Source organism: Python bivittatus, unplaced genomic scaffold, assembly GCF_059951505.1.
Source record: "Python bivittatus isolate LINGU-HERP-01145 unplaced genomic scaffold, Pbiv_v1 ctg000020_np1212, whole genome shotgun sequence".
Taxonomy (NCBI): Eukaryota; Metazoa; Chordata; class Lepidosauria; order Squamata; family Pythonidae; genus Python; species Python bivittatus.
In genome coordinates, this window is record NW_028277030.1 from 7,613,681 (window position 1) to 7,632,971 (window position 19,291).

Genomic DNA, 19,291 nt, shown 5'->3' on the forward strand with positions numbered 1-19,291 from the left:
TTGCACATCTGTAGGACCCAGGAATACTGTATTTTATCAATTTTAATGGATTGACATTTACTAGCTGTACTTATGTAAACTGAATGAATTAAATCAAATCAAATTAATTCAACTTATAATTCAATTTAAACTACACATATGCTTATTTCCCAAATTTTCTACCTTAGGGTTGCATTCAGTTGCATCCCTCCACCAGTAGAACTGAAGATTCAGATTCCCCACTTCTGTGCATCCCCAAATCTGCTCCAGAGTTGGAGACTCACCGCAGAGACTTGGGGTTATGTAAGGAATGCAAATAGGAGTATGTTGATGAAGATTCTCAGTCATCCACGTGGAATTGTCTGAGGTTGAGTCATGGCAGCTGGACTTCTTTTCTTTTGGTCTGATACATTTCGCTGCTTGTCCAAGCAGCTTGGAAGAAGCTGCTTGGACAAGCAGCAAAATGTATCAGACCAAAAGAAAAGAAGTCCAGCTGCCATGACTCAACCTCCAGATAATGCAAATAGGAAAGAAAGGGAGAGAATGCCAGTAGAATTAGCAGATATTGGATGTAGCCCTCTGAAATCAGGCGTTGTTGAAAAGGAGTGCTTGAATGTAACATAATCATGCTGCCATAAATCTTGGCAGTAAACCTGCAGAGTAATAATTTACATAAAGGACTAGCAATTGCTTTTTGAGTACATGATGGTGGTGATGCCTGTAGAATGCAAATACGGGGGAAAGACATTTAAGATGAGCAAATACACCCGCCCTGATCTGAAATCCAACAACAGCCTGGAAATAATATAAGAATGTATATCGTATCTTGAAATGACTCCTTGCACATGCTTTTTTTAAATGCACAAAAGTAGTTTATAAAGCCATCCTGAAGATCCATTAAAGACATCCATTGATTTCTTCATATCTGTGCTGTGTGAATATTTAATAGTATTTATATATTTAATTGTCAAACATAGGAGATATTTAAAAGAATAACTGTATAGTTTATTGACGTGATAATTTTTAGTAGCAAGAAATTATAGTTAAGAATTTCAGTATTCTGTTATATCCTCTTAGCTTCTGGCTCACTGGTGAATCCAGTAAGTAAATATTAAAATATTGTTTTATTAAAATATTTACTCTGTAGTACAAAACAACTAGTTAGTTACCAGTTCTTCAAGTGATCATCTGTGAATTCACACACCTAGTTATATAATCATGCAGAGCCCCATTTGAAAATTTTTAGACCTTAAGAGTGTTTGGTGTGGACATCATACCATGCTGCTAGGCATGACTCCCACTGAGCTCTCTTCAACTCCTAAAACCACTGCAGGCAATCTGAAGAAATAAAGTCATTTGAGACTATGTATTGTAAGACTATGTGAATTTATAAACAATCACCTGAAGAACTACAGCTACAGATAAATAACCAGTACTCATTATGATCTCTACAATTCACATAGGGATGGCTTGCAAAGTTCTCATCTGAACCACCTGGATAAAGGTGGAGAAATGAATCCATATAGCTGCCTGGGATCGTTCTAGAATGGTTACGATCTGGAGGAAGGTGTGAGGAAGTTGGCATTTAGCAAATGTTGAACCTATACATGTTATGGGAAATAATGGTATGCTCCTTGCTATGTGTTAAGTTTACCAATCCGAGGGCAATACTTTACAAAGATACCATCCAACATTGAATTTCAGCACATGACAATGACCAAAACTACATAAAGAATATTCTAAGCACAGCAACTGTATGGCAATTTATGATTCTTCCAAAAGAAGCAAAGCGTCCACAAATGCTACTACACAAGGAGTGAACATATAATCAAGGAGCCAAAAAGATTGTGTTAAATGTTGTATTAATATGTTATTTATTTAGTGTCAGAATCCTCGCAAGATTTTATAATAGATTGTCATATGGCTAGTTTAGAAATTGCTTTTTACATGCTGCGGTTCTGCCATTGTAAAAGGGGGGGGGAGCAGGAATGAGAAACCGTTAAAAGCAGATGGCTCCTTATCACAGGCACTGGAAGGTACAAGGTCGTACTAGCGAGGGAATCAGAAGACCAAGAACTAAGGGGGGGGGTTAAGGGGGGGGAAGTAAGAAAAACAGCTTTTGGCGCGCTTTTGCTTAGTCTTAGCAATGCTTTGGATCTGTACACTTATTCTCAATAAATGAACTTTCTTTTGAATCAATATTGGTTGCAAGGAAAGTTACTGGATTTGGGATCAACAGGTGGCAGCTCATTACATTTTGCTAAGACTCCCAGTGCAGACTTCCGCCAGGGAGATTACCCTGCGGGGAGTCCAAAGCCTCACGTTGACCGGGACCAACCGAGCAACAGGATGGCTGATGATGTCATTGAGGAAGAGGAAGAGAGACCGGTCCCCCCTCCATTGGAAGTGAAGGTGATAACCCAGGAGGAGCCAGTACAATCATCCCACCAAGCCCGAGCGGGGGCAAGGGCAACAGTGACGAAGGGACGGGGCCCTTCGATGAAAGATCGTATGGGGAAATTGGAAGGGCAGGTGGGGTCCCTATCCGATGATATGTGAGCACTAAAGGCAGCGGTAGATCAGCTGGTTGGAGGGGAATTTACACCCCCTACGCGAGAGTCAGCGGCCACACCGGGAGGTACGGAGGCGGCAGAGCAGTCAGACGAAGGTGAGACCTCCAGCGAGGAGGAGGAGGATCTCACACCTAGCAGAGCCAAGAAGAGCCCGATGCAGCAGCGGGGCATCTCCATGAAATTCGGGGGAGATGCTGAGCAGCTTGCTTGCTTTATCACCCAGGTTCAGATCTACATGGAAGGCTATGGGGGTCTGTTCCGCAGCGAGGAAGAGAAGGTCTCCTACGTGTCCAGTTTTTTTGAAGGTATGGCTGCAGAATGGGTGGTTGGCCTGCACAGGGCGAAGGACCAGGCTTTAAGGAGATTAGAGGATTTCATGGCGGCTCTCTGCGCGCACTTTGAAAGCCCGTGCATGGCGCTTAAAGCACGACGCGACCTGGAAAGGCTGAAGCAGGGGTCCAAGTCAGTATCAGAGTACGCCTACGAATTTCGGGGATTGGCTCAAAGGCTGCCTCACGTGCCTGAAGAGCTCCTGATCAAGTTTTTCCAGAGAGGCTTACAACCCGAATTGTTGCAGTGCGTGGTGTGCCGGGGTTTCCCCAAAACCTTTAATGGATGGGTCGCTATGGCCGGCGAAGTGGAGGAGCAATGGCGCACCATAGAAGCAAGAACCCAACTTCCGCCCTTACCCGGCACAAAGTAGGTGGCGGCCAAGGCGAAGACCAGCGCGCCGGAAGGTAGCAGGAGCAGGCGCGTCTGTTTCAACTGCGGGGAGCCAGGACACTTTGCCGCTGCGTGCCCTAAAGCAAAGACAGAGCAAGGAGGCAAGAAGACGGAGCGGAAGGGGCCGAAGTCTTCAAAGCCCGGCAAGAAAGAGCCAGCGGCAGTAGGCAGCGAGGCGGGAGCTAGAGCAGCAACACGCGGCGGTGGCAAAAGTTGTTAGATCTGCTCTCTCTCCGACAGGCAGCTACTCTCCCAGAGAAGGAAAGCAGCTCACGAGAGGACTTGGAGAGGGAAGAGATGGGGGTGAGTCCCATTAAAATTTGGGTGGAACTAAGGGTGGTGAGGACGAACCGAAAGGCAGAGATACAGGCGCTGATAGACTCTGGCTGCTCCCGAAATCTGATTAATCCCGCCCTTGCCCGGGGTTTGGGACTGCACTTAAAGAGACTCAAAACCCCTGTGATTTTTACCCAGCTGGACGGATCCCCAGTGGGGGGAGGGCCGGTGGAGTATCGTACTGAAGAGCTCGAGCTAACTATGGGGGACCATAGAGAGACTATTAAATTCCTAGTGACTCCCATGGCAGGCAACCCAGTGCTTCTGGGCATGAACTGGTTAAAAAGGAAGAACCCAGAAGTGAACTGGGAGGAAAAGATCTTGGGGAGTGCAAGTTGAAGGAATTACCGAAACGTCGTCAGATGAAGAGATGGGCGCTGTGAGTAGGGAAAAGGCAGGGGAGGCTGCAACTCAGATTCCCAAGCAATACCGTGACCTGCAGGAGGTGTTTAGCGAACGGGAGTCAGATCAGCTACCCCCGCATCGCACCAGTGACTGTGCCATAGAGATTGAGCCTGGGGCTAAATTTCCAAGGAAGAAAACATATCCAATGACACCCAAAGAGTTGGAAGCCTTGTGGGAATTCATTGATAAGAATCTAAAGAGGGGCTTTATTGTACCTACGCATTCTCAAATTGCTGCACCGGTGCTATTTAGGGAAAAGAAGGATGGCTCCCTACGTTTGTGCACAGACTATAGAGGGCTTAATGCCATTTCTGCTGACAACTGGTACCCATTCCCTTTGATGAAAGACCTGTTGGCCCATTTATCCAAAGGGAAAATTTTCACAAAGCTGGATTTAAGGGAGGCATACTTCAGGGTGCGAATCCGGGAAGGAGATCAATGGAAATCTGCTTTTAACACGTCCCTGGGGTGTTTCCGTTATGAAATAATGCCGTTCGGATTAAAAGGAGCAGCGGGGGTGTTTATGCAACTTATAAATGAGGTGTTCCAAGAGCATTTATACCAGGGGGTGTTGGTTTATCTGGACGATATCCTGATTTACACTGAGACCATGGAGCAACATGTACAATTGGTCAGGAAGGTACTAAAAAAGCTACTGGAAGCTCAATTGTATGCCAAGCTCTCCAAATGTGAATTTCATAAATAGCAAATTGACTATTTGGGGTATAGAATTTCGCATCAGGGAATTGAAATGGACCCGGTCAAGGTGAGGGACGTCACAGGTTGGGAGGCTCCCAAAACCAGGTGTCAGCTTCAAAGTTTCCTGGGCTTTGCTAACTTCTATCGGCAATTCATACCCAACTTTGCCCAGGTGGCACTCCCACTCACTGATTTGTTGAAAACCAAGGGCAAGGACAAGGCGAAGGCATCAAAACCAGGACCCCCTTTGGCCTGGACTAAGGAGTGCCAGGAAGCTTTTCAAAGTTTAAAGCGTCTATTTATGGCTGAACCGATCTTAAAGCACCCTGATCCAGAACAGCCATTTGTTATCCAGGCAGATGCTTTGGATGTGGCAGTGGGAGCTGTGTTGTTACAGAAGGGGGCAGGGGAGGAGCTGTTTCCATGTGCGTACATATCCCGGAAATTTTCAGAAACTGAGAGATGCTGGTTGGTGTGGGAAAAGGAAGTGTTCGCAGTGCGCTGGGCGTTAGTTTGCTGGAGACACTTGTTAGAGGGATCACCCCATCCCTTTGAAATCTGGACTGATCACAAAAATCTAGAAGCTTTGACTGCACCGAGGAAGCTGTCACCCAAGCAAATGAGATGGGCACAATATTTTCATCGATTAAACTTCTCCCTGAAGTACATTCCTGGGGAGAAAAATTTTCTGGCGGACGCCCTGTCTCGATTGCCTCAACACAACAGCAAGTGGGAGGAAGTGGTCGCTCCTGTAATCCCATGTACCCAAGCAGCCCTAAGAGTGGTCACCAGAGCTCAGAAAAAAAGAGGTGAAGAACAACCAGAAGGAGAGTTGTTGAAAAAATTAAACGCCCAGATTGCTCAGGATGATTGGTTTAAAAGCAACAGCCAATTACTAGTGAACAAGCAAGGGGCACGGTGGTGGCAGGATAAGCTGTATGTCCCTGCAGACGGTAGAAAGTGGATCTTGCAAAGAAGTCACAACAGCAGAACAGCTGGGCACTTCGGTTTTGTGAAAACATTACATCTACTCAGGTGTCAATTTTGGTGGCCAACAATGAGAAAAGATGTAGGGGATTATGTAGCTACATGTCCCACATGTGCAATGGTCAAAAGGAGAGAGGGCAAAACAATGGGGCTTCTACAAACAGTAGCAAACCCAAGTGCCCCTTGGAAGCAAATTTCCATGGACTTTATTGTAGACCTGCCGGAAAGCAACAAAAGGACAGTTATTTGGGTAGTTACAGACCTTTTTTCCAAACAAGCACATTTTGTGGCATGCCAATCCCTTCCATCAGCCCCCAAACTGGCTAAGTTATTTATACAGCACGTCTACCGAGCTCATGGTGTCCCAGAACGAGTAATTTCAGATCGCGGGGTCCAGTTTACTGCCAAGTTCTGGAGGGCGTTCCTAAAACTACTGGGGGCATCGCAAGGCTTGAGTTCGGGGTACCACCCCCAAACGGCGGGATCCTGTGAATGTCTGAACTCAGTGCTAGAACAATATTTGAGATGCTTCGTTAACTACCAACAAGACAATTGGGCTGAGCTCTTACCGTTTGCTGAAGTAGCTTATAATAATGCAGTGCACCAAAGCACTGGCCTCACCCCGTTTAAAATAGCTACGGGACAGGACTTTGTACCCATCCCAGAACTACCTAAACAGTCCACTCAAGTCACTTCAGTTGATGAATGGGTACAGCAAATGACACAAGTGTGGCCTCAGATTTCTGTGTCATTGAATGAGGCCAGAGCAACGTACAAGAAATTTGCAGATGCTAAGAGAACCCCAGAAAAAGACTGGAAAGTAGGCGATAAGGTTCTTTTATCTACCAAGCATCTTAAATCATTACAACCTTCCAGAAAGCTCGCTCCAAAGTTCATAGGGCCTTTTGTTATTGATAAAGTAATTAACCCAGTTTCACTATGATTACAGATGCCTGCCACATTTAAAAGAATCCATCCAGTGTTCCCCTGCGACCTGCTTAAACCCTACAAAGAGTCATCTCAATGGCATCCTTCCCCAGTGCCTCCTAAGCCAATAATGGTTGAAGGAGAACAACATTTTGAAGTTAAAGAAATACTGGACAGTAGAAAACATAGGGGAGGGGTTCAATTTTTAATTCAGTGGAAACATTTTCCTAAATCGTTGGCTGAATGGGTTGACAAGAAACATGTAAAGGCTCCACATTTAGTTAAAACATTTTATGATGTTTATCCTACAAAGCCTTAATGATTAGAATGGTTATTGTTATTGTATTATGTTTCTTTTTGCTTTTTATGTTTTAGAGTGAAGAAGAGCAATCATCCGACTGACATCCCCACTTGTGGAAGGGCAGCATGTCAGAATCCTCGCAAGATTTTATAATAGATTGTTATATGGCTAGTTTAGAAATTGCTTTTACATGCTGCGGTTCTGCCATTGTAAAAGGGGGGGGAGCAGGGATGAGAAACCGTTAAAAGCAGATGGCTCCTTATCACAGGCACTGGAAGGTACAAGGTCGTACTAGCGAGGGAATCAGAAGACCAAGAACTAAGGGGGGGGTTAAGGGGGGGAGGAAGTAAGAAAAACAGCTTTTGGTGCGCTTTTGCTTAGCCTTAGCAATGCTTTGGATCTGTACACTTATTCTCAATAAATGAACTTTCTTTTGAATCAATATTGGTTGCAAGGAAAGTTACTGGATTTGGGATCAACAGGTGGCAGCTCATTACATTTAGAAAGGAGGAGGAAGTTGGTATTTACCAAAAGTTGAATCTACCCATGTTGTAGGGAGTAATGTTATATTCCTTGAAATATGTTAAGTTCCTTTTTGTTCCAGGTCAGTCCAAGCTGATCTTTACAAACACAGTCAGCTCATTTCTTGTGTCATTTGATTATGTGCTATCAAGCTGGTGTCAGTGACCACTTAGCTTTTCTGCAGGATACTCTGTCTCCAATCTGTCTTTCATTTCCTCCTCATAAATGACTAGGCTGATCGCTGGTTCTCAGGTTGACAAGAAATCTAATGAACATTTCCAAAACAGAGCAAGTGTAGATTGTTCTGCCTTCACAGAAAAGACAAGTCTCTAGCACCAAAAAAAGTTGCACATCAGAAATCTGCCATCTTAAATTGCTGATATATAGATTTCTCATTTGAAAATAAAGTACTTGCTTGAATTCTGGTGTTGTGACCTTAATCTTTTAGTAAATATTACCATATTACAGGTAGTCCTTGACTTGCAACCATTTGTTTAATGACTGTTTGAAGTTACAACGGTGCTGAAGGTGACTTATGACCGCTCCTTACACTTACGATCGTTGCGGCATCCCTGCAGTCATGTGATCAGAATTTGGGTGCTTGATAACCAGCATGTATTTATGACAGTTGCAGAATCCCAGGGTAATGCAATTGCCATTTGTGACCTTCCCAACCGACTTCTGGCAAGTAAAATCAATGGGGAACCACATGATTCACTTAACAACCATGTGATTCACTTAACAATCACCTCAAAGAATGTCATAAAATTGGATGCGGTCATGTGATGCTTTAATGACAAATTTCCCGGTCCCTATTGTGGTCGTCGGTCGAGGACTACCTGTATTAATATTAGTAATCATTTGCAGTAATATTTGAATGATGGAATTCATATCATTTGTGTTGTCACAATGATATATTCTTTACCATACTTTGGGGAGCAATGGACATCCTTTCCCTCCTCGTAGTCCATTAAATGAGTTTTCACAATATTAAAATTAAAAATAAGAAAAGAGAAAAATTTAGAGAATCTCAAAGAACTTAAAAGACAAACATCCTATCACTATGGTAGTCAAAAACAAAGTAAAGGAGGTTTAGCAGCAGTTGCACTTCGCTGCATGGTACATTTGGGTGTGACTTCTGTGAAACAGCCTGAAGCTTTAGAAGCTACAGCCAAACAGGCTCATAACCCTTGTGTATGAAACACAGAGGCCAAAATGAATTTTATGGATTACTGTTATTTCAATAAATAATACTAGATCAAGTTGGTAGTAATCTATACAGTTCAGTAATTTTTCTCACTCAGTCGGATTCTACATATTTAGGTAGTACTATTGTATACTATTTCTGGTTTTAGACCACTGAGTTAAAACAGGAAATTATTTTTATCTATCACTCTTATCTGGAGGTTGAGTCATGGCAACTGGACTAATTTTCTTTTTTGGTAGAGATGTTTCGTTACTTGTCCAAGCATTCATCCTCAGAGGGATGTTGATTGTTGCCTTCCTGGTGAACTTTTGAACTTCACCAGGAAGGGGATGAATGAGGGATTAGGAGTCAGACATCTACATCTCAAAGACTCTACTAATCACGTCTCCTATTGTCCCTCAACGAGCCCATCAAGCTAGTAAGAAACACAGCCACCCTGGAAGACTTTTATGGGGTCCCCTAACCAACTTTTTAGACTGAAGCTGCTTGGACAAGTAGCAAAACATCTCTACCAAAAAAGAAAAGAAGTTCAGTTGCCATGACTCAACCTCCAGGCAATTCCACCTGGATGACTGAGAATCTTCATAAATATCTATCACTCTTATTTATTTCTAAAACACCAATAAATGCTAGATTGTCTACTCTGTAAAATTTAGTAGTAATTTGTGCAGGATAAATGAGAGCAGCAGGGCTCCTCCATCTCTGGTGGAATTACTTTTTTATTTGCCAGAGATGAGGACTCTATGGTCCTCCAGATGTTGCTCCAGCTGCCAGCATCCCTCACCATTGATCATACTGGCAGGGTATGCAGGACTTTATTATTCAGCAATACAGTTCCTACCACCGCACTAGATATTTTGGATCCAAGACAATGATAGACAAGGCATGCTAGGAAAAGTAGAAAATGGAAAAAAATAAGATAAGTAGATTTTAAATGGTATATGAACAAACAAGTTTTTAATTATCACTAGGAAGTACTACATATATGTTAGAAGATAAGGAACTTAATGATCCCTAGAAGAGGATAATTCAAGGAATTAAAGGTTTTGGAAACCAAGATGTAGAGAGGGCATGAAGGGGAGATCTGGAAAAAAGTGAATGAATACATTTCCAAAAAATCAGATGTAACAGAATTATGGAGAGAAAAAAATGTATGCAGATAGCAGAAAAATATAGATTTGGCAAGGTATAACATTTAAATTGGGGCCAAATTGTTGAATAATTTTGTGCAGAGAAAAAAAATCAAATACTGAGGTTATAAATGTATGTGACGGGAAAAAAAGGTTCAATTAATGGATTAATTAATTAATGGAGGAAAAGTGAAAGAAAGAAAGGATAACATAAAAATTCCTATTTGAGGAAGGACTGCTGTTTTTAGACAGAGCTGAAGAACATCAACATCTTAATTTCACTTAATTTCTGCTTGTTTGTTATTTTAAACACTATTATAATAGCTAAAAATCTATGCTCTTTTCTCACATATTCATTTCTTATGCTAACTCACATTAAATTGTTTTTTCCTAAACCATTTCCTAAATTCCAATGAAGGGGAAGAAGGAAAAGGAAATTGAATTTTTCCTCTATCCTGATTCTCCCTCAAGTATATTTTAATGTAAAAGCCTTTTTATTCTCCAAATGAGATTCTACATGGAAAGCAACCCTGAAAAGTTGGGGTGGGGGCATAATTTATCCTTAGGGTATGGTTAGTTTTGCTGTATTGGCTATATTAAGAGAATGTAATGGTTGTTTTCTCCTCTGATCATTTATATATTCACAAAGAAAATATTGGTGGAGTCTATATTAACAGCACATTGGTATTTTAAAATGCTAAATTTGCTAGTATAGGTTTTACAAATGTATCATTTAATTGTCACAGAGTGAGGGATAAATAAGCCAGTACACGGTATGATTGGAAAGTTACACCAAAACTTTTATTGTCACAAGAAGACCAACCATGAGTTGTATAATAACCACTGGGGGGAAAAACATTATCTGATTACCTAAGAATAGTGGCATGAAAATCACACACTGTAAACTTATTTCCATTTACTAAGAAGTTGTTTCATGCTTCACTGAATTAATTCTTCACGTTTTTAAGAAGTTTTGGATATAAGACCTATCTTTTGAAATTACAAGTGGCTATGTTATAGCAATAGCACTTTAGTTTTAAGACATTTACACGTGCAACAATATCAAAATTATATCTTGGACTGAGTTTCTTCTTTGGGGCAAGCATATGAACTAGAAAATTTCCATTCAACTAAGGCTTCCATTTTCATAAACAGAACAAATTACAGTTCTTAAGTCTAAGTAAAATACTAGTATCCTTAGCTCTGCTTTAAAATTGTAGGGAGTCACTATACGCCATTTGAATAATAAACCCTAATCTCTCATTACTCTGATGTTACTATGTGTGGACATACATCTTGTATAAGATTTAACAAATAATATTTGAAAGCCAATTATAAAAACCTGTCCAAATTCTAAGAATAGCTTTGATACAAAGACATTGAAAGTAAATGTGTGCACGTGCTTCCCATTTTTCAGTCTAATGGGTAACATCTCAAATACAACCCCTTTACTTCAGATATTACATAGATGTGAAAAAGCAAACTGATATTCTTCTTTCTTGAATGCTGAAAATTATTTATTCTATATTCTACTCGTTTTTTAAAATAAATATTAATTATTGTTCTAACATTATTTTGAAAGCCACCTTTTAATTAAAGTATAAAACAAGAGTTATAATAAGCATAGCTGAATAAACTTCAGGTAATATGAATGGTTAACAGTCATATTCAATTATATATGAATTTCACTTCCAAATTAATGAAGTCATTTTGTTTAAACTGATTTTGGAAGCTGGTTTAATTTTTTTCCAAAATAATTTTGTAAAGTTAAAAATAAAGAAGTCAAAGAAAATACAATACAAAATTACTAGAGCTTTGACAATGCAAGGTCAAAAGCTTATTTTTTAATTTGCTAAAATCTTTAAAAATGTGTGTAGAATATTTCATAGCAGATGTATGATTCAAACTAGAGTAAAGATAGCCAATGATACAGTCAGCTACAGAAATGTGAAATGCCCTCAGTTCAGAAGAAAACTTCTAAGTATTACAATTAATTCTCAACAACTCAAATTACAAGTTTATATTTTCAACAGTAATTATTCATTTAAAAATATGACTACTTCAATATGATTAACAAAAAGTATTTATAAGTACAACAAATCAATTTTCAATAGTATTCAAAATATATTAATATTCCCACAGTAATTTCTATAATATGTTATTTTCTGTTTAGAATATTGTCATGGAAAAGTTGTAGTCACATAAGTTGATTTAGGGCTGTTGAAGTCAAGTATCCTAACTTAAGTGGTTCACGATTTAATACATTTTGCTGATGTATGAAAATAGCAAGTCTCCTTAGAATACTTCCATTTAAACTGCAGGTATTAAATCAGGTAGTAATTACAATGCCTATGTGTAAGTCTGTCTTTTTGAAAAATGTACAAATAAGAAAGAATCCTTTCCTTCCTTTGTATTCCATTTTGATCTTCAAACAGGATTATATGAGGAAAAAAAATTGTATTTAGATATGTCCTTTTCCATTGAAAGAAAAGACCCATCAGCATTTACACTGAAATAATCCAGTGTGTCCTTCTATAGATAGGAAGGAGAAAAAGACTTTGATGAAAGATTTGAACTTTATCAACCACTTCAATAACCACATTCAAATAATTATGAAAAATAAATAACTACTAGTATAAATGTAAATGTGGGATCACCAATTATTTTTCTGTGTTCAGTGTATGCATTCTTTTAATTAATGATTCAGTACACACTTTTTTTTTGGAGGTTAAAAAGCCTTACTCATTTAAAACAGAACATTTTTAGTCATTCTTTTTTCTGCATAAATACTTGGTTCCAAAACATGCTGACTAACATGATATAATAGATTTGCATGTTTTTTATGATGCATGGTGCTGGCAATACCAAGGCACTTCCTGGACAGATATCATTAAAAAAAAAAGAATATCATATAGACTTAAATCCTTTATAAAATTGAAATGAAAATATTTTTTTCTTTCAAAATTTTCAGCCAGCCCTTGCCACTGGCTAGTATAAGCAATGACATTGTTTTGCAAATGCTACTTCCATTCATTCCATGACACTCTACATTTCACTCCAGTTTTTATGTATTTATCTTACAGTCTATCATTATAGACATACCTTTTCATAGTTCTTACATGACAAGCTAACTATTACAGGAGACAGTACTAAGAACCACTTCATGCATTACAGCCAACATGCAGAGATTGCTGAAAATGGCTTCCAATAGAGGAACTCCAAGAACCTTATGTGAAAAGTCATTAGGAATTTGGCATGCTTGTAAAACAGGAAATAAATGTGTTAAGCCTCCCTAATTCTTATTTTGAGTCTTATGTGGGAGAATTTATCACACCATCAAAAGTGACCATATACTGCTGAAATTTAGCTGCACAATCTTGAGGAACTCTGCAGTCAGAAAAATGGAGTATGGTGGCTGCTGACAAGCATGCCAAATTCCTAAAAACAGGTAACCGTAGTTTTTCTAATCTGTCCCAAAACTGGGTATTTCAATTGCATGATCATCTATTGCTGTGTGCGCTACCATACAGCGATTAGATTACCACACACAGCAACGGATGATCACGCGACTTGAAATACCCAGTTTTGGGACAGACTGAAAAACTAGGGTTACCTATAATCTTACTATCCAAGTATTTACTAGCACATTTGTTATACTGTAGCTGTTCCCTTTATTGAATTAATTAGTCTCTTTTCTGTCATTAGATATCTTGATGGATTTATACTGGTTACTGGGAGAAAAATGGATTCTTCCACATTGAAATAAAAACCTATTTTACCAAGGAATTCAGCCATTTAAAAAGATTATGTATAAAGAAACATTTAGAATATTTATTATCCAATTAACACTTTTTCCAAATAAACAAGAGCCATGAATAGTTTGTATGCTAATATTTTCTTTCTGTTTTTGGCATATTCTCACATGTTTAATTTTCAGCTCGAGGGGGAGGTCTTAACCCATGATTACCAGTTGCCTCTTAATTTAAAAAAATTAAGTATTAAAAATAATTTAGCATAAAGTGCTTTACATTCAATTTTACATAAGATTCAATTCAAATCAAACCTCACTGAAGACTTTTGGATATCTTTACATTATCAGTTGCCCTACTTTCTAGAACTATACTTACATGAATAGGCATATATTTTCTACATTTATATTCATATTTCTGCATTTAAATGATTCTGCATGTTTTAAAATGTAAACCCCCAATTTTTTTGTTTTTATCATGATGATATATATGAGATCATATGCAATAATATGAGGAATGTATAAGAATCAGACCACAGACAGTAGGCAAAACCTGTTTGAATGAGACTCTAGTATTTCAGGTTGAAAAACTTACATGGCAAACAATGCTTTGTTTATGCATTTTCAAGACCTATTACCTTTTTTTCTGATGAGGATGTGCAACATCAGAGAAAAAATTCTGTACAGTGTTTTACTGACTAAAGCTATAGAATAAAGCAGTGAAACTGAAATAATATATTAAAAATATGTGAGGGGTGAGCAGGGAATAATAGGTAACAAAACTACTTGCAGTGTTAAAAGCATTATGGATGCATTAAGTATGTTTTATTTTAAAATACATGCTATTTTATTCATTCAATGTATATGCCTAATTGTGTATACTTAAAGGACATTTGGTTCTATAACTACCATACAGTAGTTTCATATATAACTTACTCTTCAATAATGCTTTACATTCATTTAATTTTACGCACTGCTGTTTGTGGTATTTACGAAAAAGTGTAAAATCTGCTTTTTCTTTTAGTGTTGTTAGAAAGTACAATTTATCTGAAGTAGTAAGAGGAACAGAAAAGTTATACTGGAATCTGAAAAGCCAGACTCTTAATGCAGAAGCACCCTCTAATGGCTGCAAACCAGAGTACTTACTGAAGCACCTACAAAGCCTTTGGATCATGAAGAACGTGTAAGAGTTGATCTGGCAGAGTCATAAATGTTGTGTTGGTCAGCTTTATAAGTTCTTTAAATCAATTAAAAATAATAAATATATACCCATATAATTGCTGGTGTGCTCAATATGAATAAAATAAAATAAATATAGTTGCTTAAATCATTAATCGTTTCAGCAGGAGAAACAACAATAGTGCAGATGTTTACCCCATTTCCAGGCTGGAAAAAGAGTGATAATTTCTGCTTTTAATAATACCATTAAAATCCTATAAACTTTGAGTCTAACTAACACATGTAAACAACTGATAAAATCTAACCCAGATACCCAAGCAACTTTTATGATCAGGCAAAGGGCCACAGCTTAGTGGGAGAACTAGTGCTTTGTGAGTAAACAACTCTCATGTTTAATCCCAAACCTCTGCAGGTAGGAATGAAAAACATCATCTTATGAAATCCTGGGGAGCTAATATCAGTGAGCATACACTACTGAGATAGAAAGATAGATTTTAGCATAAGATTGCTTCCTTTTCTCTCTCTTCTGCTGCCACTCAATCCCATTCTCTTTCACATAGGAAGTCTCATTGGCCAGAAATATTACAGGCACCTGGAAAACAGTTTTACAGTGGAGGTGGGGAGAATGGGCTGATAGGAAGGAAGGAAGGAAGGAAGGAAGGAAGGAAGGAAGGAAGGAAGGAAGGAAGGAAGGAAGGAAGGAAGGAAGGAAGGAAGGAAGGAAGATAGATAGATAGATAGATAGATAGATAGATAGATAGATAGATAGATAGATAGATAGATAGATTTTTCAGGATTCTCTTACCAAGTGACTCAAAATATTATTTTTATAATATCAGCATCTGAAAAAAAGGGAGGAAACAGAAAACAGATTCAAGGTCAACCTCCCCTTCCAAGTGGGGGAAAATATATTGTTTATTATTTTCTTCCAGGTGACCAAGCTAATTCCCTGTATGTCTTGTTCTGACCCCTCAAACTAACCATGTTTCCCTCATGAAAACTTGAGAGGGAAAGGCAGGCAGATAAGTAACCTCTAGGAGAAGCAACTCCTGGCTTATAGCTTAAGTTGTTTGGGATAGATGAGGATTTCATACCACCAACGAAGTGCACACTTCTTTTAAGAAGGAATTGTGTCACAAATCCACCAACACATTTCACACAAATCTGCAATATGAGTTTAGGGCCTGCTGCCAAAAATTGTCTTCATGATAAAAAGAACGTCTAAAAAACGTAACCCTCTATTTAAACTTTAAAACTGGCCCGAAGGCTGGCTCTTGACATAAATTATCCAATTTAGGTTAAAGATATCAAAAATACAATTTTTGTTTCTAGTACATTAACAAGAACCCTTGCTGGCAGCAGTAAATAATATTTAAGAAGCATGCAGTTTGTACTATGAGGAGGTAATATTAGGCCTAAAGGGCTCCAGCAGTCCAAAGTGAAAGAACAGCTTATTCAGCACCAAACAACCCAACAGATGAACTCTTATTTTCCTGGTACACAAGAGATAGAAAGAATATTTTTCTATTGATGATTCTGTAATTTCACAGGATACCTATTTCCTCTAAAGGAGCCTCTCAGAAATGCTTTTCTCATTACTCATGTAGAAAAGGAACATGCTATTTTAATGTATTGAGCTTCTGGTTTAATTTTTCACAAACAACAAAAACAAAAACACCTTTTTGAACAATGGAATGCATTAAAAGAGTGGGAAAGTAAGAAGGGGAAAAAAGAAGCTTTAATTTGGCTTTATATCACAGTTAATAATAGAATCCAGTCTCTCTCTCCACAGTTATCTTAGGAAATGCATAAATGAATGCTGTGTTAATCACTTGCAGTTTTTGTCTGTTACTTAAAAAAAAACCAGAACTATACAAAATCATGAGCATTTAGCTTATATATTTACATAAAAACAAAATGGATTAGAATGAAAGTAGGAGCTTTTATGGAATTCATCCCATCCCACCCTGACTCTTAGTTCCTGGTATATGTTTTACTGAAGATACTTAAAATTGGACTCTACTTCATATTGTGATAATTACATGGAAGCAATTTTGCATGATAAACCTTACTAGATTTATGACTCTGGCCACTTTCAAGGTGTCTTTTTCCCTCAGTGGAAGTTGCTTTAATTAGTAACTATGCCATCCTGCCAACTTGTCAGTTCTCTTAAAATTGGAAAACATTCTCCTCACATGTGTTTTTCTGTTCACTGATTGCAATACAAATCATATTACTTAAAATGTGTTTGTATAATTAGATGGGAGAGGTGTCCTCAACATAATATTTATACACTTGCAATGTATATAATAAGCAGCCTAGTAGTGGAGATTAATACTTAGGTATAAAAGATTGATCCTTAAAGCAATGCACTGATTTAAAGTGAATGCTGTTTCTGCTGGCACACTGCCTTAAGTAAAACAGCCAAAATGCAGCTTCTTAAAAAGTAATGCCAACTCTCCAAATGGTTTGTAGGTCATCTAAATACTTGTTTACTTATGCTTGCAGTATAAGCCTTACCATTTTAAAAACAATATATAAATACATTATTTGAAATTATGAAACATTTGTTTGTAATTTATGCCAAGATTAGTTCCAAATGGTTTCCCAGGAAAGTTAAAATAATTATTTATATACATGAGTATATGGTTGTGATATATTTTGATTTGCTCAAAACAAGACCTTTAGGATATTTTAAAATCTCTAAAGTATATTCAACTATTTCTTTGAGGAAAAAAAAAGCCACCTACATTTCATCTCACTAGTAACTTTAACTTTGGCTCTAGCAAGATAGCCAATACGTACAAGAAAACTTGTGCATGCTCAACAAGGTGCTTTCCTTCTTCTCTTTTAATTTTAATATCAAAGGGTTAAAACACCAATTAAGTTTCATTATTAAATTTATGAATATACCATTTAATTATTTTACTATCTTGAGATTAGATAAAGAATTCATAATTTTGGTAGACATGCAGGTGAAAAACCACAGTCTATTCCAAACAAGGAGAAAGCTGTATTTCATGTTTTTACCCAATCAAGAGGCAGCATCAAATCTAGACAATATTGTATTACACATAATTGCTTTAATCCTAAGGCATTTTAAGATGTATTTGAAGTAATACAAGGGAAGTCTGTTTTACTGTTTTCACAATGAATCTGAAATTACCCGCTCCCTGTCTTGCAAAGACTGTTATTTGAAAGATCCCTCTCTGTAGAATCTAGCAGGTAGTGTTGATACAAATATCCTGATATATTTAAATAACTTAAGTGACCGCAGTATTATTCAAGATTTGCTTCATTATTTAACACTATTATAAAGCTATGGAGTGTTGCAAGTAGAAGACAATTTTAAAATCTCTACTATATGGTACAAAACAAGAAAAGCTTCCCAAATAAGCTATAAACTATCTTTACATAATAGTGCCATCTGCTGGCAAAATTCTATATCAGAAGACATACATATACATTACTGTATGCTATTCATTTTTCAGGGTAAGCAATGTTTTATAAAGTGCAGAAAATGAGTAAAAACTAGTAAGTTATCCAAAGAAATTAAGGCCTGAGATAAGAATAGGAAATATATCTAAAACTAGTTTATACCAACACCATCCACTGTATCTCTCAATATTTTTCTATTCTTACAAACCATTCCTGTTTCTGCTATGTTTGTACACCACTTTTGATGTTTACTTTCACCTCTGTTTTTCAGGATCTCATCATCTTCATCTAACCTCCTGGCCTTCTCCTATCTCCCAACCCATTCACTTTTCTTTCATATATTTCTTTTCTCATTCAGTCTTCATTCATTTATTCTCTTTATAGAATGAAACCATCAAAACATACTTCTTTCTTACTGGTCACTCACTTTTATATTCAATTAACATCCATTCAGCATCCATTCATTCTTGACCCTATATTTTCTCAAATATTAATTTTTATATTACCATTATTGACCAGCATAAGATATTGCAAAATTATAAGGCAAACAGTCTAACCTATAAGCTATGAAAAAGTAGCTAGGTTAAAATCACTGCCAGAAATGTACAAACTCACTATAACATTTAAAATTTATTTCAGAACTACCAAATGGACTATAAATGATATTAATAAGGACTTTGTGTAATATAATACATAGTACAGTATAATATTTCTGTTATTATGTCAAATGCCTATATTTTAGATTAAGAGTAATAAACGATATTAAAATGTCCGAGCCTAAATTTTATAATAAAGCACAATTAAAAAATCAAAATTAAAAGGTTAAATAACTGGTGGTAATGAACAACAATACAGATATGGGTATACCTTTATTTGCTTTAATTATTAAATCAGATCAAATCTTGTTCATGGGCTCAGACCAAAACAAAATATAAAACAGTAATACAATAAAAAGGAGAAGTGAAATGAATTATAGTATAGCAGTAAAAATATCAGTAAAAACTAGACTACAGCTTAAAAAACCGCTTGTGAATTTTGCAGGCTAGTAATGCAAATATAGTCATGGTGTATGTCATTTTACAGTCTTTAATCAGAGATAATGAACATAAAAACCTCTTCTTGTTTTACTATGTGCAC

The 19,291-nt window shown here is 37.5% G+C and overlaps 1 protein-coding gene across 6 annotated transcripts in view; it reads right to left on the reverse strand.

Moving 5' to 3' along the window:
* The window catches only part of WDPCP (WD repeat containing planar cell polarity effector), a 173,010-nt gene that overhangs the window by 136,333 nt on the left and 17,386 nt on the right, over window positions 1-19,291 (reverse strand). The gene's annotated exons all lie outside the window — the stretch shown is intronic.